This window comes from Amblyomma maculatum, chromosome 11 (genome assembly GCF_055883805.1).
Source record: "Amblyomma maculatum isolate TAMU_Amacu chromosome 11, ASM5588380v1, whole genome shotgun sequence".
Taxonomy (NCBI): Eukaryota; Metazoa; Arthropoda; class Arachnida; order Ixodida; family Ixodidae; genus Amblyomma; species Amblyomma maculatum.
In genome coordinates, this window is record NC_139354.1 from 26,296,754 (window position 1) to 26,324,261 (window position 27,508).

Below are 27,508 nucleotides of genomic sequence, written 5' to 3' on the forward strand. Positions count from 1 at the left end.
TATATGACGCGGCTTTCCTATACTTTTACATGGGACTTTCAAGGGGATATTCCTTGAGTTCGATATAACCAAAATTCGATATATCCGGGTTCGATATAACCGGGTTCGACTGTACATGTACTGCACTTTCTGTAGTTCAACTGATTTGGTTTTTAAAACAAGCTTGCGCTCTCATTTACTTAATTTATTTGCGAGCAACGTTGAACACTGTCTTAATATTGTGAGCACTGTGTGGCACTTCATCTTCCACACGGCAGAACGTGCTGCTTCATCTTCATCCTGCTCCCTCTTGTAGATACCCATCGTCATCGTGGAGTGTGTTTGGCTGCAGTGTGCGACCAAGGCTTCAGGTCTGCAATAAAGCCTGATCCCCCAAGTCCGACCTTCGCGTTACCTTACAATATATTTAGACATGGTCATTTGATGGCGCAGGACATTTAAAGAAAAAATATCAAGAACAAGGAAGTAACACAGCGTCATTTGGGGTTGCTTAGCTGGAAAAAATGGAACGCAAAACACGAGCTGAAGGAAATAACCGTTTTAAACCCGGCTCTCTTTCAGCTGCTGTCTCCTTATTCTAATTACCAGAATACAGTGTCTTCTAAATAAACTCATCTGTGCTTGAAAAGAGCGAACAGAGTCGCTTTCTGTTGTGTTGGCGTGGCTGGCATGGATGCCACGTGGCCCGCCGAACAGCGGCATGCAGGAAGAAACAGACTGCCGTACTCCACGACAGCCAAACGCAGACTGAGACTAATTCATGAGAGAGGGTGCATGACGGGAGGAAGAGTACAGTGGCGCCAGCACTGTACAAACCTTGGTTTCGGTTACGGAACCAAAAGGACGATACTACATCATCCCCCCCTCTTTTTTAAAAAAAAAAGCAAAAACAGCAACAAAAGGGGAGTGCCAGATCTTTGACAAAACACAACAGTATTTTTTCCAAAAAGAATAAGGCAACTAATAGAAAAAAAAAACTGAATTAGCGATTCAATCACACTCGCGCTCTCCTCCCCCCTGCACAAGAAAGACATTGGCACATAACACATGAAACGCCTACCGAGTAGTGGAAAGTAACAGGCGCTATCCTAAAACAGCAATTTGTATACCTGCAAGCATCAGAAAAGTTCAATACGAATATTGAAATAAAATACCGAACTGTATGCACAACTGAAAAAAAAAAATGAACAGATGTACATCTTTGTACTAACAAAATGTTACCATTTCAAACATATACACTTTAAGAAATATAGTTAACAGGCTGCCCTCCTAAATGGGGTGATGAGTGTTAACAAGCAACTCTGGTGGAGCAAGTAGAATTAACACATGGGCACGGCATAAGCACTGCACAACGAAAAAAAAATCAACATATAAGGCAATGCGGAAAAGTGAAAATGCATAACGTCATAGGACAAAATCCTCCAGGTGGCACGGTTTTTGCCACCGCCTTTTGGACCGCCAAGGCAGAACTTCATTTTGACTCTGGGCACTTCAGCTGGAGATGATTGCTCTGCGTGAATGGGAATCGCGACCAAGGTAGAAATCTCGTACGAAGGGAATTGAGCTCTCTGCTGTAACAAAGGTGAATTGTCGGGGGATGATGTGGACTGGTTACCACCATAGTTGTTTTCTGCATGTACGAGGACTAATTTGGAAGCATTCCAAATATTTCCATCACTCAACCTAAATGCGTTACGCGATACTCTGGAAAGCACTGTGAAGGAGCCTCGGTACTTACGTTTCCCTGGTAAGCGTACCCTTACCCTACTTCCAATTGGTATGCATGAAGGCTTTGGTCCCCTCTTTGCATCCACGTGTTGCTTTATATACTGCTGTTTACGGAATACCCTAGCTCTCAGATTAGGACTACAAGGGGAGTTTGAAGGGGCTGGTTGAAGATCAGTTATGTCAAGGGAGGAGTGAGGTTGACGGTTATGTAAAAACCTTGCTGGAGATATCCCTGTAGTTGCTTGTGCTGTCACCTTGTAAGTACCTAAATACTCTGTGATGGCTCTCTTCAATGGTTGTTGCTCGAGCTGAGCAAGCTGGATGTGCTCCTTTAGCGTTCTGTTTAATCATTCTACCCGCCCATTGGCTTGTGGATAATAGATGAACACAAGTGCTTGATTCCCCTGTCTGCCAGGAAGGTCTCGAGTTGCTGAGATTTGAACTGTAGACCATTGTCAGTTACAATGCTTTGGGGGAAACCCTCCCATCTGAAAACTGCAGAAAGAAAAGTTAAGATAGCGTCAGAAGTTACCTCGCTAGCGAAACAAACTTCAGGCCACTTAGAATAATAATCAACTAATGTAATGGTAAATTTGCATGGTGGAGCATGGGGCAATGGACGAGCTACATCCCTGCCCAACTTTCCAAGCAGATTCGGGAAAGGAAACTGTTTGGAGCAGAGCAAAGACCGGCTTAGCCGACTTGTTGGTGGCCTGGCAAATGTAGCAACTTCTGACCGCATTTTCGACTTGTTGGTCTAAGCAAGGCTCCCAGTACCTCTCTCTGAGTTATTGTTTAGTTCTGACTATTCCTGGGTGATTTTCATGCGCGAGCTGTACCAGCCTGTTTCTTAAAGATGCTGGAATTGTAACACGTCCGTTGCAAAAGACTAGACCGTCCACATACGAAAGTTCATCCTTAACTGCAAAATAAGGAGGTTCAGGAGGTAGAGCGAACTAATTCAGGAGGTAGAGCCTTCTTCGTGGGCCACCCATCTGCAATGAACTTGACAACCTGCTGCAAGGAAGCGTACTGCGAGGTAGCTGCCTGTAAGTCAGCCTTACTGAGGCATGGAGTAACTAGGGAGACAATTTCCTCCTCAAACTGTTCAGCTGCAGAAATCTGAAGAGGTAACCTAGACAAGGCATCCGCTATGAGATTGTCGGACCCTTTGCAGTACTGTACGGTAAAATTGTAATATAAGAGTCGAGCATACCATCTTGAAATGCGTAGCGGGCGTCATCCCGCTGAACCAGCTGACAGCAATGTAGTTAATGCTTGATGGTCACCAGCAGAATACCTGCGCTCAGCAGGAAACAATGTTCTCAAAGCAAACGCAACAGTAACTAGCTGGTTACCTTTCATCTGTTGAAACACTGCTCCAAGTCCGACATCTGATGCATCAGTAGTTATCACAATGGGAAGGCTTCCGTCGAATATATGAATTACCGGTTTTACTGCAAGAATTTTTTTTATCTGACTGAAACTAGTATGAGCTTACTCAGACCATTCAAAGGTCTGGCCTTGCCGGAGCGTACGGCGCAGTGGTTCAACAATATCAGCATAATGCGGTACAATGCATAATACCCTGCTAACCCAAGAAATGACTGCAATGTCTTTTTATCCGTGGGAGGAGGAGCATAGCGAATAGTCTGTACTTTTGATTCAATTGGCGACAACCCTTGAGCATTAATACAACGACCAAGAAAATGCACTTCACTCGCAGAAAAGACACATTTCTGGTACAATTTCATACCGGTAGCATCATCCGGCTTAAGGCAGCTTTCAAGTTTGCATCATGCTCCGCACGATCTTTACCCCAAACCAAAATGTCATCCAAATAGCAAATTACTCCACGGCAACCTTCCAACACCTGAGACGTCATTTTCTGGAAAACAGCAGGGGCAGATGCTAGCCTGAAACACACTCTGCGAAAACGAAATGACCCTTTGTGAGTGATGAATGTAGTTAGATCTGCTCTCTTCAGTCAATTCAACCTGGTGATATGTGGAAGCAAGGTCAAGTTTAGAAAAAAAAAGTAGCACCTGATAGCCGATGAAGCAGTTCCTCGATGTGGGGAAGGGGAAAACCGTCCACCACAATGGCCTTATTCGGTTCATGGAGGTCCACACATAGTCTAATGAAGTCGTCCTTTTTCTTTACCACCACCAGTGGTGACACCCAGTTGGAAGCGTTGACTCTCTCGATGACTCCTAAAATCTCCAAGCGACGAAGCTCGTCCGCCACTTTTTGGCGGAGCAGTAATGGGAGTCGGCGCAGCTTGGACGCCACAGGTTGCACCTCCGGCTGCCAAGTCACTTGATGCACGTAGCCCTTCACCAGACCCAAGTCTGGTGAGAAGAGATGACTGAATTCCAACGGTGCGTTAGGCGGAACTGTAGATGGAGGAGCAATCTGCGCACAGGAGAGCGTTGTTTCGCCGAAGATAATGAGTTTCAAAGCCTTAATAGCGTGAAGTCCCAGAAATGTAGACCCGCGCTCCGTGACATAGAATTTCACCATAGCCAATTTTTCTTGATACTTGACGGTGGTGGAGAAAAAGCCAAAAAAAAAAGACCAAGTCACGACCAGCTCTCATTAAAGAAGCAAAAGCAGGCAAAGTACTGCACCAGCAAACCTCCAGCTATGCCTCGAGTATCAGTCGTAGCGGAATTAGAACGTATCAGAGTGGGCCTGGAGACATCCGACGGTGACTCCATTAAACAGCTGCCTGCGAGGCATCGCCATAGGATTCTGTCAAGAGTTTCAACGAAGGCCTAGTCATCACCAAGTTGTCACCGCGACCAGAAGGCAGCTGTGCTCATGCAGAATCACGACCCTCATAAAGTATATCGGTGCAAGTTTGATAAGCTATCTGTGAAGTGTAAAATAGTGTGTTTCTGGTGACAGGAAAGAGTCCATTAAAAACGAATTCATGTGTTTTGGTTTGAACGAGTTTTGTGTGCTTCTGATTTGTTATTATTGTTTGTGTAGTTTATACTCCCCGCACCACGTCTTCCCCCTCCCCGGCACCAGAACAGTTGCAAGAAACTGTCTTGAAACGGTGGGGGAGGTTGTGATAATGTTGATTGCGGCGAGTGTGCGGGTTGCTCGAGAAGAAGTGAAGTGAGGTCGTGTGCGGGGTGTGCCAGTGCGCTTGAGTTTGTTTGGGGCAAGAAGACAGGACGAACGTTCCTGAGTGTGGCTGGCGGTTGAGTTGATCATCCTGGGCCTGGCGTAAAAGGCCGGCTCACCAGCACCTGCCGGGCACCTGGTCCGGAGTCTGGTGCCGCACAGCACGTCGCTGTCCCACGAACTACTCCTGGAGGCAGCTCGACTGCTCCATTGCACTGGTGCCATTGCAGTACCCGGCGTGACCCACCACAGTACCTGGTACGAGCACTGGGATGCCGGGCGTGGCCTGCTGCGCAACCGGGTACTTGGACGCCTGGGCGGGAACAGGGCCTGCGTCACACCCAGGCTACCGGTCTCTCCTCAAATGGACTTCAAGCATCGTAGGACTCCCTCAAACAGACTCGCCTGCACTAGTGTCGAGTCCACGAGCGGACTAAACCGAAGTAGGACGTTTTTTGGACATGTCCTATTAGGTATTAAGCTAGGCTGTATGCATGTGTGTTGCCCGGGATTCCATAATAGTCAAAAAAGAAAAGTGTGCTTGTGTCCGTGAACCTGATCTGTTACCTGCCCAGAGCTCCTGGACGGACCTGGGCCCATAACATAACATCACATCACAGTCTACTTGTTTTCTGACAATATGGGAAAGTGCGCTTTCATTCTCGCAAGAGGTGAAAAACATGCGCAACCGCTGGAAACGTAACCCTGACAGTACATACTGCGTTCAAAACCATGAAATACATTGCAGAAGCATCAGAAACATATATGTTAACTCCCCAACACACGCAGTCGTGGTCTTGTGGTAGAGCATCTGCCTCGCGTTCGGGAGGTACCAGGTTCGATCCCTGGTGCCGCTGGGTACCCACCGGCTTTGCAATGCGTACAAGCTTTCCCCCGGTCTGGTGCTCGGCTCTTTGGGGTGAAATGCTTGGGAAAAGGTGTCACGGCCTAAATAGTTGCGCCGATGTGGCAGTGATCCGTTCCGCCATCGGACAACAATAAGTCCGCCTCGCGCGGCAAAAGCCCATTATGTGGCCCTTTTTTTAGGACTGCTGTAGCTGAGGCTTCAAGGGAGCACTTCAGGTGAGGCTCAAAGGAAGTACCTTTGCAAGACAAACTGAACCACCTTTGCAGACTGCGAGGTTCAAAACTGGGTTTGGGCCCACTGCGGAGGAGGGGCACGCAGCGGGGTTTACGGAGCTTCTCCCAAACGCACCCCCCTTGAAAAGCCGAGCGCCAGGCCGGGGGACGCTTGTACCCATTTTTACCGGTGGGTTTCGAACTAACCACCTCCCGCAGCCGAGACGGGCGCTCTAACCACGAGTGTTTCACCCTGTGCTTCCCGTTGATGAGTTAGCACGCACTAATTAATACAATGTCTGAGAGAGCGAAAAGACAATTATGCATCAACAAAAACGCTTCAGAAACACAAGCAAACAATGCGCATTCTACCCCGATTTGTGTGCAATAAATTGCCAGCAAACGAAAGAATTACAGATGGCACAGTGACGGCCCCGCATGCTGTGAAAGAGCTGAGGTCACGCCAAAGAAAATGTACGACTGGTCAGGGACAACTTCATTGAAAGTGTCAAATTTCTCAGAGATGTTCTCCACAGTCAGCCTGTCAGCTTCAGTCAATAAAAAAGTTTTCAGGCATCGCTTAAGTCAAAGGTGGGCTAGTGATTTCTATGCCTGTATGTACTTTGTTGACCGGCAATAAAGAAAAAATCAAGGTAAACACAAGTTATCGTATCCCAAGAAGGCGAAAAGTATGTAGAAGCGTGCATAGTAGAAGTAAATATTGAGACTAGCACCACGCTTCCCTCCGGCGAACGATCGTCAGCAGAGCCAAGGGCTGCAGCGCAGCAGAAATCAGAAAAGGAGGCGCGAAGGCGAATACCGTTCTAACTTTTTCACTGATTTATCATCAAAGAGAGTGAGAACGAAGGGGCCGGACCCCCCCTCAGCGCATGCCCTTGCCACTGGCATGCATCTGATAAGAGCGCCGTGATAGCGGGCAGTAGCCGCTCCCCGGCTATTCGGAGCGGCCAGGAAACTTAACTGCCCCTGTACTTCTTCATCAAGCCCACCATTTCCCAGTTCGTGATGAACTTTCATCTGCGTCTCCATGCATATTCCCCAATGTGGCCCCACAGGTGTACTGAAAACATATTGCTGTGAACCACTAAAAACTCTATTGTAGTACACAGATTATGCACTCTCTGTTTGTTCATGCTCCCTGTCGCGAGACGCGGCTTTATTATTTCCTTTGTTGCAGACGATGCTCCGAGATGTATCTCGAAAGATTCCAGCCATGCACTGTGCTTCTACAATGTACCAGTGTGTGCTGGTGACCGTTTGTGGTTTTGTCTAGATCTTTCGTTGCAGCCTTTAAACTGAGAGAGAGAGAAAACCTTATTTCAAAAAGAAAAAGAAAAAAAAAGGAAAAAAAAAAAAAGAAAAAAGGGAGGGGGGGGGGGGGCGTTGAGTGCAGTTCTCATTTCAAGACCCCAGTGGCTGGGGCTACCGCTATCGCTCTTGCCTGAGTTACCGGCCTACGCTGGGTCGCTAGATCCCTTTAAACTGAGTGCAGCCTTTAGTCGACGACTGCCGAGCACCCTTGTTGCTATCGCCGCTGCCGACTGTTTACTTCTTTTGCAGCTGCAAGCAATCCAATAAAGAATTTATTTCAGTGAATTTCAAGCCTCCTCATTTGTCGCCAATGGCACTGTGATCATTATGCGACATCTGGTGGAGGTGCTGAATCCCAAAACTGACGTACCCTGAAGATGGCACCTGTCGAACAGAAATAACCTTTGGTTTTTGTCCAACTCTGTGAACACCCGATTCCAAGGACAACCAGATGAGGATGCGGAAGATTGACCTGATCTGTTTGAAAGCATGTCAACATACAATGCCTGGAATGAGGAAACGAAGTTCAGGCTATTCTACTTTGCTCTTCAAGATTCAGCCCTAATTTGGTTCGAAAATCGCGAGACCTCTTTGAAAGATTAGGAGACATTTAATAGGGAGTTTTTGATGACTTTTGCTGTCATTCGAAAAGAAAGAGCTCAGGTACACCTTCAATCTTGAATTAAACTCTAGAATGAGCCTGTCCTGTTGAAGAGATGAAACGCCTCTTCCACCGAACTGATCCTAACATGACCGAGGACAACAAGCTTAACTTCCTGAAGCGCGGTGTAAAAAATAAATTTTTTGCCGCTCTACTACGCCAGCCACAAAAACCGAAGAGAAATTCACCCAAGAGGCAGCGAGCACTGAGAACATTAGAAGCCCGAACCCACCAGTACAGCCATCCGCTTCAAGCCTTCCCCACAAGCCACTACATCTCACCTACATGCAGAGATAATCTGCAGGAACTTATAAACGATATCTTCTGCAAAGAATTACATCTCCTGCCATTGTCCCAACAGCCCGAAATAGCCATGCTTATGGACGTCATCTGCGGAGTCCAGCAGGCACTGGCCATCCCTCTAGTGACGGCTCCGAGATTTTCTGCCCCACCATGAAATCCCTCCAAGTCCTTGTTGACGCAAACAAGCTCTTTTTTAATGCTGCTCGTTGGCTTCCGCCCGTGAAGCCTACAAACAGCCCTTCAAGCCCCAAGAAGTGCGACGCCTGGAGGATGTCCAACAACTGCTCGCTATGATTCCACTGCGGTGAGGCCGGCCACATTATACGCCACTGTCCGTACACACATCCACTTGCTTGCCTTCACCATCCAACCCCCAGATCCCATTCTGGTTAAAGACCACAAGCAATTGACAAATGCTTGCGCAGAGAGGTCAGCAAGCTATCGGTACCACTCCCCATTGCCATACAATGAGCAATTTGCATCGCCAGACCAAAGTTATGGGCAAGGAAGGTCCCCTAGCCCCCATAGGAGAAACTGAAGAAAGCAACCTTTGGAGGTAAGGTTGCTCAACGATGAAAAGGTGAAAATCCTCTGCCGCTGATGACGAGTGACAGCGATGCAGCCATTACATCACTGCTCCACACCAGTAACGTCGACGAGAACACGAACAGATTCCAAGCTGATAATGCCGCCCAGCAAAGTCACAATGGTGTGTCCCGAACGGGATCTCAGCACATGAAGTAAAGATCGAACACCGAAGCCAGCATGCAATACGAGGACACGAACAAGTGACCTCGAAGTTGCTGTCGACGGTCACATAATTACCGCCTTAGTGGATACCGAAGCAAACTATTCGGTTATCAGTGGATTGTTCGCCGCCAAGCTCAAGAAAGTAACGACCACTTGGGATGGCCCACTAATCCACACCACTAGTGGCAACCTTACTACAACATCCGGGTGATGCACTACAAAAGTGACAGTGAACGACCCTACTTGTCCTATAGAACTGCTCACGAGACAGTATTCTAGGTATGGATTTTCTCGGTGAACGTGAACAGCTCACTGGCTTACTTAAATCTCGGTCGCTCAGGAGCGAGTACCGGTTCAACTGGAGAGAAAGCCGGCTCTGTCTCTCTCTCTGGTTCACTGATCCACACCCGTTCAACCTCCTCAACCACAACGAAAGTGTGGAGATAATTCTCTCTTCAAAGTGAGATAATGGTGACTACAAAATCCCAATAAACAGCAATGTCCCCTTTTTTAGATGCGATTCTTTCTCTTTAGTTCAATATTTACTGGAGGGGCACCTATTTCGCTATAAAGGATTTCGTTCATTTCTTATCCTATCGTTTAAAAATTATCTGAATAACATTGACCATCATGCAGGATTACCCCTAATAAATACTTGCTGCCACCAATCTCTAAAAATAGCCCAAAATCTCATGTTGATTGACTATTAATAAATATAGTGATGATATAGACAGATATAGATAGTGAATTATAAATATAGAGAAAGCAGTTTAACTGATCCGAAGTCCCTCCTGTATTCTCAGAGAAATAGAATTCAGGTGGAGCCCGAAGTATAATGTAAATGCATCGTTTTTCTTTCTTAAATCCAATGCGCGCTTTGCAGCTTGAGTCCGTGTTAGTCCTTTTCTGTTTCCTAAACTGCGCTTTTTGGCCCTGGCCCTCCTCTTTTTCCTTTCTCTGATTCGTTTTCGTACATTATGACCCTTTTGTTCAACTTTGCAGCAGCTTTTCTCAAGGCCCACGCCTCTCAGCTTCAACCGCTGTTTCCTTCCTACCTGGTAAGAGGTTTCTTCCCCGGTCCCCTAACTCAGACTTGTTCAACCTTCCTGTTTTCGCTGCCACATTCACACGCCGGCCGTATTTCATTCATTCATTCATTCACTTTGTGTTTACTTCAAGCCGCATCGCTCGCCTGTGTGGTGTGGTTTTAATGTTTGAAGGCATCTGTTTCCCGTTTCGAGCACACGACAGGCTGCAGGCAGTGCTGTATTTCCGTGACCGAACCGGATTTTTTTCTGCAGGGCTGGCTGCGGAAGGGGATATGCATTCAACGTTCGCCTTGTTGTAACGAAGCTTGAGAAAACTACGCGTAGCAAGCATAGAAAGCAAAACAAAAGATGCACAAAACCGGCGGTGACCACACGAAGCATACACGCAGCATTATGGTTGCCAGGTCGCAGGCGCGGAGTCTTGACACGACGGTCAAGCAGCTGACCATGCTCCGACCTGCGGCCGCTGAAGGCGTAAGGTCGTGCAGACCGCAGACGTTTTTTTTTGTATGCCGGCTCGATCCACCCCTGGCTGCCCATTAGAGTTGCTTTCTCGCACTGCTAATAGATGGCGCTAAAGTAACAGCAAGCAAAAGACCCGACTCTGGCAAAATGGTTCCCGACGGCTCTCCAATAGAGCCGCCGCTCATTCTCGCTCTTTTGAAACAGCAGCTTAAAAGACAGCCGAAGGCGAGGGTATGCGAGAGGATGTATGAGATTCTTGTGAGGAAGGGCAGGGGGCCATGCGGGAGGGCAGATGCTTTCTCGCATCGCAAATAGAAGGGGCCAAAGTTGCCTCGAGGAGGAGATTCGGCTCCCAAGGAACCCTTTGGCCTGGCTCACGGAAAGAACCGCCGCTCACCCACTCTTAAAAAGCCGCTCAAATATGCGGCTCGCTCCTGAGATACCCGATTCTACATCAACCTTCACTGAAAGCTCATCAACCCTTCAACAGACAATGCCATACTTTCCATGACAATATTGATACATTACATCGCTCTAAACGTCTTCAATGAAGACTTGACCGTGTCTTCCCAATCAAGTTTCGTTGCCTGTGTGGGGGATGCAGACATCGAAACCGCCGAAGCTGTCATCAAAGGAAGCATCCAGTTGCTTTTAGAAAGAGGGCTTGGCATCACAAGAGGTATTGCCAATATCCGAGGAGCACAGGTTAGGTGCTGCTGACGAACTTCACTGAAGAATACCGGCATCTTAACAAGGGCACGATCGCTTTCCTCAACAAGCTAACAGGCAGCCGTGATGTCTTTGCCCTCTCCGGCCATTTCTAGGACGATGCACCCAACCTGTCCAAAATAACGCAGCACTACCCCGAGACAGACAAGACCGGATTCGCCATGTTCTTGAGAGCTACAGTTAGTGCTTTTCTTCAGCGTCAAAGGTGCGACAGACTGCATTGGCAAAGCACCGCATTATCACAGACGAACACTTCTGACAGCATCAAATCCCCTACCATGATTACAGCGAGAATGACAGGTCATGTGGGATCAAGTAGAGGAAATGTATCATGATATCGTCCAGCCATTGAAGAGCTCCTAAGAGGTGCCAGTCGTTCTAGTGAGGAAGACGGCACACTTTGGTTCTGTGTCGATTACCACCACTTGAACAGTATAACAAAGGATTTCTACCCTCTCCCTCGCATTAATGAGACACTGGACCAGCTTTGTAATGTAAGGTACTTCTCATGAATGAACTTGAAAAGCAGCTACTGGCAAACTGAGGTCGACGAAAGAGACCACGAGAAGACCATGTTCATCACGCCAGATGGCCTCTTCGAGTTCAAGGCGATGCCCTTTTGTCTCTGCCATGAACCAGCCATGTTCCAGCAAGTAATGGATACGGTAATGGCAGGCTTGAAATAGCAGCTTGGTCTGGTACATTTAGACAACATTGGTCGCTTATCCTGATGTGCACGATTTTAAGCAATGCTCTTGGCACGGGGCAGGAGGCCGGCGGCGCTACTCATTAACAGCCTGGCACGCTGCAAACATGGTCGACAGCTTTCTGCAAACAGCATCGATCATGTAATCCCCGAATTGTAGTTTAGCTCACACTTAATGCATTCCTTGCAGCAATAGGTTACAGCTAGTGTTGTTGGATGCATGAATTATTCAATGAAAAACAGCACATTTATTTACCACCCATTTCCCAAGAACAAATTGAATCTTGCGATCTGGCACCCTAGCTGGTCCCTGTATCTAAGAACGCATCTGTGCTTAGAACATATCACACGGTACTGCTGCCAACACAAGATGCTTGTGATGCAGGAGTTTGGCCTTGCGGGTATCAGGCGAAGGTAGAAATCAGATGCTGTGCCAACGATCATCTTGACCACAACACAAGCTAAACTGCTTGTGCACAGTCTGTATCCATACAGCGGATTCTTTGTGCCACTGTCAAAAAAGCTCCCCCCCTTTTTAAGATCTCTTCAAATCTTAAATACTTGCCTGGATAAAGGAATGTCGAAAAATAACCCTTACTGAGTACCACAGATCTGCAAAGAGTTTCTGGTAGGAGTAATAACAGCGACACAAGAAAATCTCTGCTCGCACCCCCATAGCAGCTGCCAGTGTGGCACAGCTCATCTGATCTTGTAACCTAGCTCCAATGCTAACGTGTTGCCAAAATTGCACCTTTCTTTTACTGTGAGACAGTTAAGCTAGGGGTAAGACAGTTTAACGAGTACACCCTTTACTATAGCGCTTTTCAATCCCAAAAGTGCAGTCCGGTGCGGTTACGATGTGAAACAGTTTAGTCCTAGCGACGACTAGGGGCATAGTGCATGGCCAGAGTGCCGTCGTCCGCCGCCCTCTAAAGCAGCATCGTTGCAGCAAACTCACAGCATCTGGTGTGGCAAGCATTATGAATTTGACAACTACTTTTTTTGATGCAGCTGGAGTCGGGCATTTTTCGACGTACGGCTTAGCACTATGTCAAGAAAACGATCCTGCGAAGACGAGACAGGCCCGGCTAGTATGCTTCACTGTCGGCCGTGCAATACTCGAAGGTTGTATAAAAGTGCTGTCAGACGGCACACTCAACACTGCCTATGCTACGTGTTGCTCTTGAAACTTGCTTAAGCGTCCAAAGTGTATGTAGTGGAAACTGGCCAGAAATCATCCACTTTTCGCACCCGGGCACCTTCCATATACAAACGCCAATACAGCTGCTGAACTTCGTAATCGATAGTCGTGATCAACAACAATATTCCCACACAAAGCCAAGGCAGCCTTTTGGGTCAATACTGAGGCAAGAATGGACTAGCAGTATAACCAGTATAATAATCGGTCACCCTCATGTATGCCGTCCACTTTCAGCAGGGTGTGCGAGTGCATAAATGGCTTAAAAATACAGCGAATGCTTCACATAGCAGTAATTTAGCCGCATTCAATATCGCTCGCTCATTCTGCTCTCATTAGGTGTGCATGTCAAATACTGTTTATGTATGTTTTTTTTCCATTACAACTGGATGACATGTCATGGCTTTCATTATCGATGTCACCAAGGATGACTCACCAACATCAAACAGTATCAATAGTATGTTCCAAATGGTGCCATGACAGCAATTGATATTCACACACCTCGACAGAATGGCACCGTTTGCATGCAGCCGATTTGCATGCAGCTCGGCTGCATGCCTGTGATGTTATCACGTGACGTCATGAAAAGCAGTGCTCTCAGGGCCCCGCACGGGAGTTGCCATCTTTATTCTTGTTCTTTGCTTATTTAAAATTATTGTTTACGAGTTGTAAAAATGAAATCACTCACTGGGATGACCAAGTCTTCCAAAATATAAACCAACCATTAACTTAGGTTGGAAAACTGCCGGAGCTGCCCTTTAAGCAGTGCTGGATAGTTCACCAGTGCACCACAGCTTATCACCCTAAATGAATGACATGACCGAGCGATTTAACCACACTCTTAGTGACATGGTAGCCATGTACATAGACACCGCTCACTCCGATTGGGACCAGGTGCTGCCTTTCATCACGTACACCTACAATGTGCTTTGTAGACCTCGACTGGGTTCTCCCGTTCTTTCTTTTATACGGTCGAGAACCTACGTCCATCATGGATACTATCCTGCCCAACCACCTTGATGATTCAGAGATGACTCTGCTTTCTGTAGCACATACATATGCGAAGAAATGCCGAATATTGGTGCGTTCCTTTACCACGGATAACCAGGTACACCAAAACCAGTTGGGAACCTTCGGATCGCACTCGTTTTGCTCTGGCTGCCTTCCTTCACTCCCAGCCTTTCAACTAAACTTCTATCTTGTTACCAAGGATCTTACCACATTGAGAAACAACCTTCTCCTGTGAATTGTATTGTAGAGCCCCTGCACTCATCTCTGGACCACCGTTGCCGCGGCCGAGAAACTGTACATGCCAACACCCTCAAGCTCTATTATGATCTGCCCACCCTTTCCTCACCATGAGTTGCCACAATGGCTCCTTTTTTGCCGGGGAGATATTGTAATAATTCCAACAGACAGCAGCTCACACGCCATGTCGAAGAGGTCGACGAAGCAGAGCCGAAGCCTGATTGACACTGGAGAGCTGGTTCGAGCGATACTCAGTCGCTTGGTACTCAGTTATCACCTACCAACAAACACCTTACAACTATGCCACCATCGGCCGCTTTCACAAGTCAGTGCCTTCTCTATTTCTAGAATGCCCGCTGAGACAGCCAATCAGACTATCCAAGATCCTCTTCTATCTTCCTTTGCTCTCCCCATTGGCCAGCCTTCATGACTGCTCTGTGGAAAAGAGCACCATATGTGGCGTTTAACAATGAAAAGCAGGCAGGGATTTTTTGTAACATTCTCTCTCTATTTGTAAGGCAGTGTTCGGTGTCTCGTATGGCTATCAAGCAAGAGTATTAGGAACTGCTACCTGACCATAGCGAATACTCATTTTCAACAGCACAAGAGGCGCCTGTACACATGGATTTCACCGGACGGTCTGTACAGGAATCAGATCGATTATATTATTTGCCGGCAGAGATGGAGAAGCGCTATACAAGCAGTAAAAACAAGGCCTGGGGCCGATTGTGGCACCGATCATCAGCTTCTTGTTGCCAAAATTAAGCTTCGATTGAGAAAAACGCAGAAAACTAGAAGGCCTTTCAGGTATGATCTGGATCAGATTCCATTAGAATATGCTGTGGAAGTGAGCAATCGATTTCAAGAATTAGATCTAGAAGACAAAAAGCCCGAAGAGATGTGGACTGATGTTCGTGATATAATACAAGAAGTTGCTACTAAGGTAGTTCCAAAGCAAAAGAAATGCAAAAAAGCAAACTGGTTATCTGAAGAGGCTTTGTAAATAGCTGAGGAAAGGAGGATGGCAAAAGGTATGGGGGAAAGAGAAAGATACAAGGTTCTCAATGCGGATTTTCAGAAAATAGCAAGGAGAGATAAGAATGCCTTCTTGAACATACAGTGTCAAGCAGTTGAGGACAACGGCCAATTAAGGAACACAAGAGCTCTGTATAAGACAATCAAAGATATCAAAGGAAGCTTCTGTGCTAAGCTGGGCGTGGTAAAGGACAAACGAGGCAAGGACCTCACTGAAGCCTCAGAGATAAAGAAGAGGTGGCAGGAATACACAGAAGAACTGTACAAGAAGGACCCGGATGTGCAAACCCAACATAGGACGGTTGTGATTACTGATCTCGAGCCGGGCGTCCCGAAGAGTGAAGTTGAATGGGCCTTAGCCAGCCTTGCTAAGAACAAAGCTAGCGGAATTGATGGTATTCCAGCTTAGTTGCTTCAAAACCTCAACCACGACGCTGTTAACACACTGCATACATTATGTCAAAAGATTTGGACAACCCTGCAGTGGCCACAGGATTGGAGGAGGTCAGTTTACATCCCCATTCCAAAGAAAGGCAGTGCCAAAGATTGTTCCAACTACCGCACGATCGCGCTTATTTCGCATGCTAGCAAGGTGATGTTAAAAATCCTGCAAGGTAGGCTGCAACAGTATGTGGATCGGGAGCTTCCGGACGTGCAAGCTGGGTTTCGCAAGGGCAGAGGAACTAGAGACCAAATTGCCAACCTTCGCTGGATCATGGAAAAAGCAAGAGAGTTCCAGAAACCCATTTACTTCTGCTTTATTGATTATGCGAAAGCGTTTGACTGCGTAGATCACAGCAGATTGTGGCAAGCTCTCCAAGAGATGGGAGTTCCAATTCACCTCATCTGTCTCCTCAGGAACCTTTATGAAGGGAAAGAGGCCACAGTCAGAACTGGGCATGGTCTTACTGATTGGTTTCCGATTGAGAAAGGGGTGAGGCAAGGCTGCATACTGTCGCCCTGCCTATTTAACCTATATGCAGAGTGCATCATGAGGAAGGCCGGTCTGGACGAGTCTTCAGCTGGAGTGAAGATCGCTGGAAAACGCATCAACAACCTTAGATATGCGGATGATACCACTTTAATGGCAGAAAGTGAATTGGATCTCAAGAGACTTCTGATGCGCGTACAAGAAGAGAGTGAGAAGTTTGGGCTTAAACTGAACATTAAAAAGACGAAGATCATGACGTCTTGCCCTATCAAGTCCTGGAGCATCAATGGACAAGAAGTGGAAGCTGTGACAGATTTTCTGTTCTTGGGCGCCAAGATTACCTCGGAAGGAGACTGCAGCCATGAAATTAGGAGATGCCTGCTTCTGGGAAAGAGAGCAATGGTTAGCCTTGACCGCCTAGTAAAAAGCAGACATTAGTCTGCCAACCAAGATCCGTATAACCCGTGCTATGGTCTTTCCAGTTGTGATGTATGGATGCGAGAGTTGGACTGTGAAAAAGGCTGACCGCCGAAGAATTGACGCGTTTGAATTGTGGTGCTGGCGAAGACTCTTAAGAGTTCCTTGGACTGCCAGAAGATCAAATCAGTCGATATTGTCGACCATAAACCCTGACTGCTCATTGGAGGGTCAAATTCTAAAGTTAAAGCTCAGCTACTTTGGTCATCTGATGAGAAGAGAGGAGTCGCTGGAGAAAGATTTGATGTTGGGAAAGGTTGAGGGTCGCCGGAGAAGGGGTAGGCAGCGAACGCGATGGTTAGATGGCATTCTCGAGGCATTGCAGATGAAGCTATGTGATGTTAAGAAGATAGTGAGAGACCGGAAAGCGTGGCGTGACATGGTCCATAGGGTCACGAAGAGTCGGACACGACTGAACGCCTGAACTGATGTGATAGACAACACCATTCGTGGCACTGCTGCAGGCACTGGTCACAAAAGAAGCCACAAAGAGTTCGGTGCAGCGGTATTCGCATCAATATAACACTGTGATGGCTTGTTGGAATCGTGTATGTCTTTTAGCTGCAATGCTGAAATGTTCTGTGAGAGGCACTGAAACTGTTTCATGGAAATATTGTCACGTAGTGGTGACAAGGCCGTACACGCCAAAAGAAAACACAGGCGTGATGGTACTGAAATAACTCTTTATTGGGGCTGACTTGCGCCCGCAATCAATGCCAGAGCATTTTTTGGCTGTCAAGTTGTTGGCTTGACCATTTGTTTTTGTAGCTGCTGCACAGAGGAGATTGAGCTGAGATGGTCTCTTTGCGCTAGATGGCCCATAACAGACAAAGAAATGAATGAGCAAGACACAGACGAAGAAGTACACAAATGCAGAATGCAATGCAGCATCGAGATGCTTTGGTGTGCATCTGCGTTTGCATGGCTCTTTGCCTCTACTTTCTTTGTCCGTGTCTTGCTCGCGCAGTCCTCTTTACCGACTACAAACAAGAGCTAATAAAATAATGCGAAATTAAGAAGAGAAAGAAAAGCTCGAATAATAAAATTATGTAGATAAAACAGAAATCAGGTCTATCTCAGCATATGTTTAGATGCAGTCACCACCTCTGCAAATGGTGAGTAAATCTGCCACCTAGTGCTTGAAAAAGCACCATGCCACGGATGAGGCGAGAGCTACACAAGCAGGGGTAGAAAGCAAGAATCTGACAGACCCATGGTGTAGGTGCAAGAAAGAGCAAACGTTAGAGTGAATTTTCGTTGTTCTTCTCGAAATTAGGTTCTCCTTGGTGACTTGAAGACGTGGCAAATTGCACCACCGGTGCGCCCCGTCCAAGACGGTGATCAGAGACGATGAAATATGGATAACGACACTTGAGCGTTACAAAGAGATTAACTGAAGTTTATATACAAAACTTGGCAATATTTACAGCAAGGTTAGGCAAAATATACATGGATGTGGCTAGCTCGGCTTAGCCGAAGATGTACACATCAAGCCAAGCTCAGAACATCAGACTGGTCTCTCGGGTTTGGTTTTAAGCCCTCCGTGTCCAGCCCACATTTCAGTTACGTCCAATCACCACGAACTTCAACATGATTGGTTCGTGGCCATGTGCAACTTCAGCAGTGTAAGTGAAACCCTTTCTACACAACGAAAGAAAAAAAAAAACAAAAAACACAAAATGTCACATGCTACTGTACACCTTGCCGCGTTCTCGCGTTAAGATCATCAAAGCAAATGAGCAGCGTCGTTAGCGGACCGCCGCCGTCTCGCACCCCCTTCCTAGAACTTGCAAAGTCCATGACCTCTGGCTTAGCGGCGGCGGGACGAAAAGACATTCGGTCAGTCGGTCTTCCCGCGGACGTCTTCCCCTTTGTTCAACGTTCCCCATCACTCTTCCACCGGCGCCGAATGTAACCCTTCTGTCTGGACGCGGTGTGTCTGTGAACGGACGTTTCAACCGTGACGGCGGTGTCGTGTCGGCTCGTATGAAAAGCATACTGCAGGTACGCACAAAGCAGCTTAACCGCCTCCTTTGGGGACTCGAATGCCTGTCAGCCGCCCGGTGACACTCGTCACTTTAATGGCTTTCCCTGCTTCATACAGTGATTCGCGGCGTCTTCTTGTCTGCACGCAGCTAGCATCAATTCATGCTACAAGCAAACCTACCACGAGGTACTGAGTACATAGCCGCTAATCCGGGGGCGCCTAGCGATACCTTACACGCCCCTCCCAAGATTTTACAAGGGGCCCAAATGACACCTTTAAAATTACAACCAACAAAGGGTATTGGCATATGTTATGAAACCCCCCTGAGGGTGGTGAAAGTAGCTCTAGAATGTAACCACTGTTACATCTTCACGCATGCACTCCAACAAAATCTTGCTGGGTGAGAAACCAAGATAGCATGCACACACACAAATACATGACACTTGTTCGAGGTCCAAGTTTGTGCGCGGTGTTGAGTTCACACTTTCACGCACGTACCCATTCTGCTCGCGAACAGCACACACAACTCAAGTGCATGCAATAAAGGGAAACACTGGAAAATTCGGTTGCACACTTGTCGACTTCGAACACTGACATCGTAAGGTATGCAGCACGTCCGTCCCGTGTCCCACACAGTTTCACAGTGTCCCCCCCATCACACCTCACTGAGCTTTGTCAGCATTAGACGTTTCCTGCCTTCCCTACATACCGGCGCAATCACCACTGTCTGTCTCCCAGTTTTTGTTTGGTAACCTGGACAGTGCGTCAGCATTGCCGTGAGCGCTTTCCTTCCGGTGTTCCACCACCACATTATACCTTTGCAGGGCAAGTGTCCAGCGTGTCAACTTTGCGCCCTGAGGGGTGGTCCGGGTGCGAAAAGAGAGGGGGTTATGATCAGACACCACCGTCATCTGGGCACCGAACAGCCAGAGGTCGAACTTTCCCAGCCACTAAATCACTGCAAATTCCTCTATCGATATAAAGTTGACCATCACCTCTGGGTCTCCGTGAATCGACGACTCGCAAAAGCGATCGGTCGCTCCAAGCCATGTTCCGCGCATTTAGCGAGACAGGCTTCTGCTGCCACCGCCGAGGCATCTCTGAACAGTCAAAATTGCTTGCACGGTTCTGGCATTACAAGGGTAATGACTTCGCAGAGCGCCGTCTTGAGTTTTTGGAACGCACTTTCGGCTCTCGCAGACCATGATATTGTGTTCGGCATTTTTGTCCCGTCAGTTCCATCAACGGCGTTCCGACCTTTGCACAATTAGGCACTTAGCCCCTGCCGTAGCCGCACAACTTGAGCACACTACGAATTCCCTTTTTCGTTTTCGGCGCCTTCTGTCCCTTAATAGCTGAAAAGTTGTCGGAAACGGGTGCATGGGTTCCCGACTCAACCACTTGGCCCAAACAACGGGTTAATCCTCTCGCTACTTGGCAATTTTCCAGTTTAACCTTAATGTTTGCTTTCTGCTGGTGCTCGAACCTCGTTTGTCATCCGGGGCAGCTGTTACAGTACTCGCGCACGTCCTTTTCTATACCCGGCCAATAAAAGTTGTACTTAATCCACGCGGTTTTTTTCGGATTCTTAGATGTCCACCCCGGCTAGCTTCATGAGCTAATTTTAGGACTTCTGGACGCCGGGATTTCGGGAGCACCAGCCGCATTACTTGTTGTCCAAGCAACTTTCCCTTGTGATAGAGCAAGCCATCTATCTCTGCCATGCCTCCTCTCCCTTGTATACCTTGTTTCCAAGCTTCTGTCAATGTGGGGTCACTTTTGCTCCTTCTGGAAAACTGCATATGCGCTGCTTTCTCCGGTTGTACTAAGAGCCGTGTCTTCAGTATCCCGAGCACCGCCTTTTGTTTCCTTACCGGTTACCGCCTTTACTTCCTGTGCGATAACGACTCCATAGGCTGCTTCTCCCTGCGCACCTGGCACCAGTTCTGTCAGGTCAACTTTCATCTGGTCTGTGGCTTCCACCTTACTCGCTGCTACAAAGCCTTTCTTATTATCCTCATCTTTAAGGAACTCCCAGGCTTCCTCAGAGAGTAAGCAATCTGTCCTCAGCCCAAGCTTGTCTGTCAGGGCGCACACCACCGGTACTGCCTCTTTAATGCCGGCGAAAATGCCAGAGTCGCGGTTTATCCTGAAGAGAACAATAGCAAGTTTGGCCTGCACCTTCTCCCCGAAAGCCGATATCAACTCGATAGTTCCACATGGCTTAACCAGCTCTGGCGGTACTACGCTCTCGCGCACTACTGTGATCTCGGCCCCAGTGTCGAGAATTGCGTTAATCCGTCAGTTCTGGCATGCTAAAGAAATGGGTTTCAATTCCCTCATTGCGACAACCCCGTCCTGCGTCGCTACGCGTGCCGAGAGTTTCTCCCCTTTTGCGTGGGGAGCCTTCTGAATAGCTGGTTCCCCACCTTGTGGGCAGTCAGCCTTTCTATGCCCCATTGAGCCGCATGAGAAGCACCCTTTGTACACCTGCTTTACGTCTGGCCGCTGCTCGGCTCCTGTCTCTCACTTAGAGGGGGGCCCGCATCTTGCCTTCCTTCTCGCCCGCCAAAGCTTCCCGCACCTCCCGGTTCACGCTTTTTGACTGCGCTGTTCTTTCCTTGGGCCTCTTCAAAATTTTGTAACAAAGTGGCAAGCTCTGGTGCTTTCTTCCACCTGTCACCTTCCTGCATGGTTACATAGGGAAGGGCGTCTTCAAACAGCATGTTTTTTAACTGGTCGGCCACTAGCAATTCGGTCAGCTCCTCAAATGTTTTGGCTCCCCTTGCATCTGCACAGAAGTTAAAATAACTCTGTAGGCGGGTTGCGAACGCTTTCCAGCCTTCATTGGGTAATTTTTTGAACCCCATGCATCTCCTGCGGTACTCTCCTGAAGAAAGTTTAAGCTCTTCCAAAACCAGTTTCTTCAGAACCTCATACTCGCGATGTTGTGCTGGTGTCAAGCGCGTTGACAGGAAGTGAGCTTTTTCCACAACTAGCGGGAATGCAATGTGGCCTCACAAGTCTCTTGGTACTGCGTAAGCCTCTAGCATATGTTCGACCGACTCGAACCAGACCAGAACTTCTGCCTCTGCTGGGAACTTCGGGATCGCACCTGATAGCCATTTTGAGTAGCGACCGAACTCAGCGCGAGTGTCTTTTTTTCTCCACAACACCGGCGTTATTCGGTGCACTTTCTTCCTTATTTGCTAAAAATTTTGCTAGCTCAAGCTCGAACTCTCAGTTCCTCCCATTTCACCTCCATAGCCGTCTGGCTGTCGGGAATCTAAGTTACAGATAAACTGTTCTCAGTTACCACCGTCTCATCTGTAGCACTCATTTTCCCCGCCTTTCACCTGTCCGGGTTTAAATGTACGAACCGGGTGTTCATGCACCCCTCGGAATCCTACACAGACAGCAATGCTTGCGCCAAAATGAAAGGCAAAGAGGATTTACTCGCTTGTCGGAGCAGAAGCTGTCTTCCGACCTTCATCGCCTGTCCTTTGTCCTGCCTACTGTCGTTGTCTCCAGCCTCCTTGTAGCTGATGATCAGGATTGCGATGTCTGCAGCCGGTCCTGATGACGTGCCGCTGCAGCTCCCCTTCGGGATCTTTGTTTCAGCAGCCGGTCCTTTTGACGCGCTGCTGCTTGCTCCAGATCAAGCCCTTGGTGTCTGCAACCGGTCATCTTGACACGCCGCTGTACGCTTCACATGGGATCTTGGTTTCAGCAGCCAGTCCTTTTGACTCGCCACTGCTTGCTCCAAATCAAACCCTTGGTGACTACAGCCGGTCCTTTTGACGCGCTGCTGCACTTTTCACCTCAGGGTCTTGGTTTCAGCAGCCGGTCCTTTTGACGCACCGCTGCTCGCCTCAGCGGTAGCCTCCTAGCTGCAGCTGTCCTTGCTGCTGCTTCTCTTGTCTGCTCTCCTGGAATGCCGCTTCCCGTCTGCGTTGCAGGAACGTCGTCTTTTCCCTGCTTTCCCTCTTCCTCCTGTGCTCCCACAGAATCCTCGTCGACTGCGCCAGTGAATTTTCGTTGTTTTTCTCGAAATTAGGTTCTCCTTGGTGACTTGAAGACGTGGCAAATTACACCACCGGTGCGCCCCATCCAAGACGGTGATCAGAGACGACAAAATATGGTTAACGACACTTGAGCGCTACAAAGAGATTAACTGAAGTTTATATACAAAACTTGGCAATATTTACAGCAAGGTTGGCCAAAATATACATGGATCTGGCTAGCTCGGCCTAGCCGAAGATGTACACATCAAGCCAAGCTCAGAACATCAGACTGGTCTCTCGGGCTTGGTTTTAAGCCCTCCGTGTCCAGCCCACATTTCAGTTACGTCCAATCGCCACGAACTTCAACATGATTGGTTCGTGGCCACGTGCAACTTGAGCAGTGTAAGTGAAACTCTTTCCACACAACGAATGAAAAAAAAAAAAAACAAAAAACAAAATGTCACATGCTACTGTACACCTTGCCGCATTCTCGCGTTAAGATCATCAAAGCAAATTAGCAGCGTCGTTAGCGGACCGCCGCCGTCTCGCACCCCAGCTCTTCCTAGAACTTGCAAAGTCCGTGACCACTGGCTTAGCGGCGGCGCGAAGAAAAGACACTCGGTCAGTCAGTCCTCCCGCGGACATCTTCCCCTTTGTTCAACGTTCCCCATCACTCTTCCACCGGCGCCGAATGCCACCCTTCTGTCTGGACGCGGTGTTTCTGTGAACGGACGTTGACAGCGGTGTCGTGTCGGCTCGTATGAAAAGCATACTGCAGGTACGCACAAAGCAGCTTAACCGCCCCCTTTGGGTACTCGACTGCCTGTCAGCCGCCCGGTGACACTTGTCACTCTCTTCCCTGCTTCATCCGGTGATTCGCGGTGTCTTCTTGTCTGCACGCAGCTAGCATCAATTCATGCTACAAGCTAACCTACCACGAGGTACTGAGTACATAGCCGCTAATCCGGGGACGCCTAGCGATACCTTACACGCCCCTCCCAAGATTTTACAAGGGGCCCAAATGACACCTTTAAAATTACAACCAAGAAAGGGTATTGGCATACGTCACGAAACCCCCCTGAGGGTGGTGGAAGTAGCTCTAGAATGTAACCCTTGTTACAGCTTCACCCATGCACTCCAACCTAATCTTGCTTGGTGAGAAACAAAGATAGCATGCACACACACAAATACATGACACTTGTTCGAAGTCCAAGTTCATGCGCTGTGTTCAGTTCACACTTTCACGCACGTACTCGTTCTGCTCGAGAACAGCACACACAACTCAAGTGCATGCAATAAAGGGAAACACTGGAAAATTCGGTTGCACGCTTGTCGACTTCAAACACTGGCATCGTAAGGTATGCAGCCCGTCCGTCACGTGTCCCAGTTTCACAGTGGCCCCCACGTCACATCTCACAGAGCTTTGTCAGCATTAGACGTTTCCTCCTTTCCCTACATCCCGGCACAATCACCACTGTCTGTCTCCCAGTTTTTGTTTGGTAACCTGGACAGTGCGTTGGCGTTGCCGTGAGCGCTTCCCTTCCGGTGTTCCACCCCCACATTATACCTTTGCAGGGTATAATGTGCCCAGCGTGTCAACTTTGCGCACTGAGGGGTGGTCCGGGTGAGAAAAGAGAGGGGGTTATAATCAGACATCACCGTCATCCGGGCACCGAACAGCCAGGTTGAACTTTCCCAGCCACCAAATCACTGCGAATTCCTCTATCTATATAAAGTTGACCATCACCGCTGGGTCTCCGTGAATCGACGACTCGCAAAAGCGACCGGTTGCTCCAAGCCGCGCTAATAGAAAGAGGTGAGAATGATCTTAAAGTCATAACTTTTAGCTGCAGGGTCTCAACGTCATTCAGGCGGGACTACTTGCCGCTGACAATGCAGAGAGTCGTGTTTCAGGCAAAGAGAGCCAGGGGTCGGAGTTCCGCTCGGCGCTACACAAGGGCCGTTCATGAGATGGCACGATCGCCACTAGGAGTAACATTTTCTTTCACAACTTCATTACTATTGTATCTAGACAGTTAAAATTTACTACACTGTTAGACCGTTCCTTGGCCTACAAAACATATAGTTCAAATGTCCTTAATGTTTTATTTTATTTTTTTTTTTTTGTGAAGAAATTTTGATATTTTTGAGAATTTTTTTATTTTTTCGCTATACTTTTTTGTGATGTTTTCTTTTTTTTGGCAATTCTAGAATTAAGATATTCATTTCGCTTCCTTTCATGGTAAAGAGAATTTCATCCTCTACAATTTGGTACCAAGCACTCCTATACCATGCAAGTTTTTGGTAAACAAAAAAATTATAATGACACCACACAAAAATTACTACTTTTCTCGCGGACAGGAAAGTGTTATATCATTCCGCTTGAACAACAGTCACCCGGCTCAGTCTGAACTGAAAGAAGTCAACTACCAGCAAGGCCAAGGAATGCATAAAGAATTCTTTTTATTTTTGCTGTCAACGTAAATGAATACTGTAATCATTTTATGGCTGATTATTATTAGCCATTTTATGGGTACAGTTACAGTATTACCTCATGTTAATAATAGAAATTGGAAAAAATCCCTAATGCTTTCCTTGGCCTTGCCGACTATTGGCGTCTTTCAGTTGTGAATCCTAACAAGCCACTCAATTTTCCCTACATCTGTCCGCTTACTACCCCACCCAATCTGAGAGATGTGGCCTACTTCTGAGCGAAAAATGCAATTCATTTCATTAAAAAAGAACTGTACTTCAGTTTCAATTTTTTTTCTTTTTTCATTAGATATATTGGGGGCATTTTTCAAGTTTACGCAATACCTATCAACATGGAGAAATAGCGGTGAGCTGGTGCCCAAGATGATGTCTTTGTCTCACACTGGTCCTGCTCAGCAATGATGTTCTCACAATTTCGCTACGTCGACGTGAGTTTGCAGGTCCCTTGGTTTCGTCTTTGCCCCAACAGAGATGACAGCTTCACCCTGCATGGAATAATGGCAAGTGCCCTTCTGTAACTTTCTTTTCCCCTGTGGCAAAGCCTTCTCAAAGGTATCAGCATCTTGTGAACGATTTCATGCAAACAGCAGCGCAGTGGACACAGTCTTTTTACAAGATAGCATGGTGTCAATCTTGGCATTGCACTCAAGGCTCAAAGCACTGAGCTTTAGCAATTGATTTTTATCTTTTGCAAACCAGGAAGTTCAGAATAAATATTTGTCACTCTGAGGAAGTTCAGAATGAATATTTGTCACTCTGAATACTTGTGACATAGCACTGTATAACACATATACTAGGTTTTTGTTGTCCTGTTTTCTGTTAGAACAAATAGTACAATTATGAACGCTTAATATGCCAGTCTCAAATTTTGGTAACCAATTATTTTTTTCTTAGTACACAGTATATATTTTTATCTGCGACCTTAGAAGGAAATTTCTATTAGCTATACTACGATGCGTACCAATAAAGGAAAGTATTTTAATTAATAGGTGAAGAGAATTTTTACTGACACCTCCCTGAAATTGCTAGTTTTCCCATGGCAATGAGAGTTCACGATGCAGCATGGCAAAAATTGCAGAGAATATATATGAACTAAACTGAGAAGCTGTTCTTGATCTGATCGTTGTTATGCCTTCTCCATAGTTTAGAATGATGGATATGCCATTTTATACCGCTCCACGTATGTGCAGGAAGTCCAGTCGTGATGGTGACAATCCATCCCTTTTAGAGGGTTAGCAAGGATTGAAGACCGACCAGATTTCTCCACTCCCTTACTCACTGTTTAATCATTCCTTCTGTATTAAATGCATGACAAATATAGGGTTAAACAGCTGTTCACCTCACAAATATTGTGCACCGCGACTGCAAACGATTATGCTGATTGCTCAACACACCCAATCATTGGAACAAAGGAACCGCCGTAGTGAAGGTGGTGTCGGCGGCATTATAGATGCTGCCATTCGCAAAACTATGGTCCCTGGAAAAACTTAGCAAACCTATCAAGACAGGAGCAACAAAACACGAGGTCAAGATGAGAAGGCCCAGAGAAAGCATGAGAGACCACACGAGTAGGAGCAGGCATTAGATCGCGACTCGGACGTAATTGTCAACCGCGCGAAGGCCAACGGACTAAGAAAACAGACGAGACGGAGAGCGTAACTGCAATAGTAAACGAACAATCGTAGAACGGCTTTCTGTTTGCCGCAAGGCACACGCCGTGCGTATTGTTCATATTAAATTTCCGTGCGGCGTCCTATCCAATTTATTTCTACTCTATTGAGGCATGTTATTGTCCTTTTGAATTCTAAACGAAACATTATTACGCCCTGAACCTGGTGCTAAACCACTGTGGCAACAGCTTAGGCTTGTTGGTAAAGTTTATAGAGGTATTATCTATCATTTGGGACGCCTCTCTCCGAGACAGTGCCACAGCCACCTCAACCGCTACAGCGGTAAGCAAAGGCAGACATCCGAACCTCCGAACAAACGTAACCATCTAGCCACATCATTCAGCGAGGAAAAAAAACCAAGAACCATTATAGCGCATTTAAACAAATCGAGAAAAAATAACCACAGTGCTTTTCAGAATACTAACCTAATGTGCCGTTGTCTAACCCGTCCAACCGGACACCGCGGCACTTTTGCAGACGCGCCAGCTGATTCCATGATGCCGAGAAATAAATAAATAAATAAAAAA

General features: G+C 47.2%; 1 long non-coding RNA gene across 2 annotated transcripts; it reads right to left on the minus strand.

Annotated features, from left to right (window-relative positions):
* Positions 1–27,508, minus strand: LOC146173202 (uncharacterized). Of its 2 annotated transcripts, none has more exons than XR_014701741.1 (3): positions 27,407–27,508; positions 25,636–25,796; positions 1–4,143 (listed from the first exon to the last, which is right to left on the minus strand). It is a non-coding gene; the product is annotated as an uncharacterized LOC146173202 (long non-coding RNA). The 2 variants fall into 2 exon arrangements; XR_014701742.1 differs by lacking the exon at positions 1–4,143 and adding an exon at positions 4,154–5,176.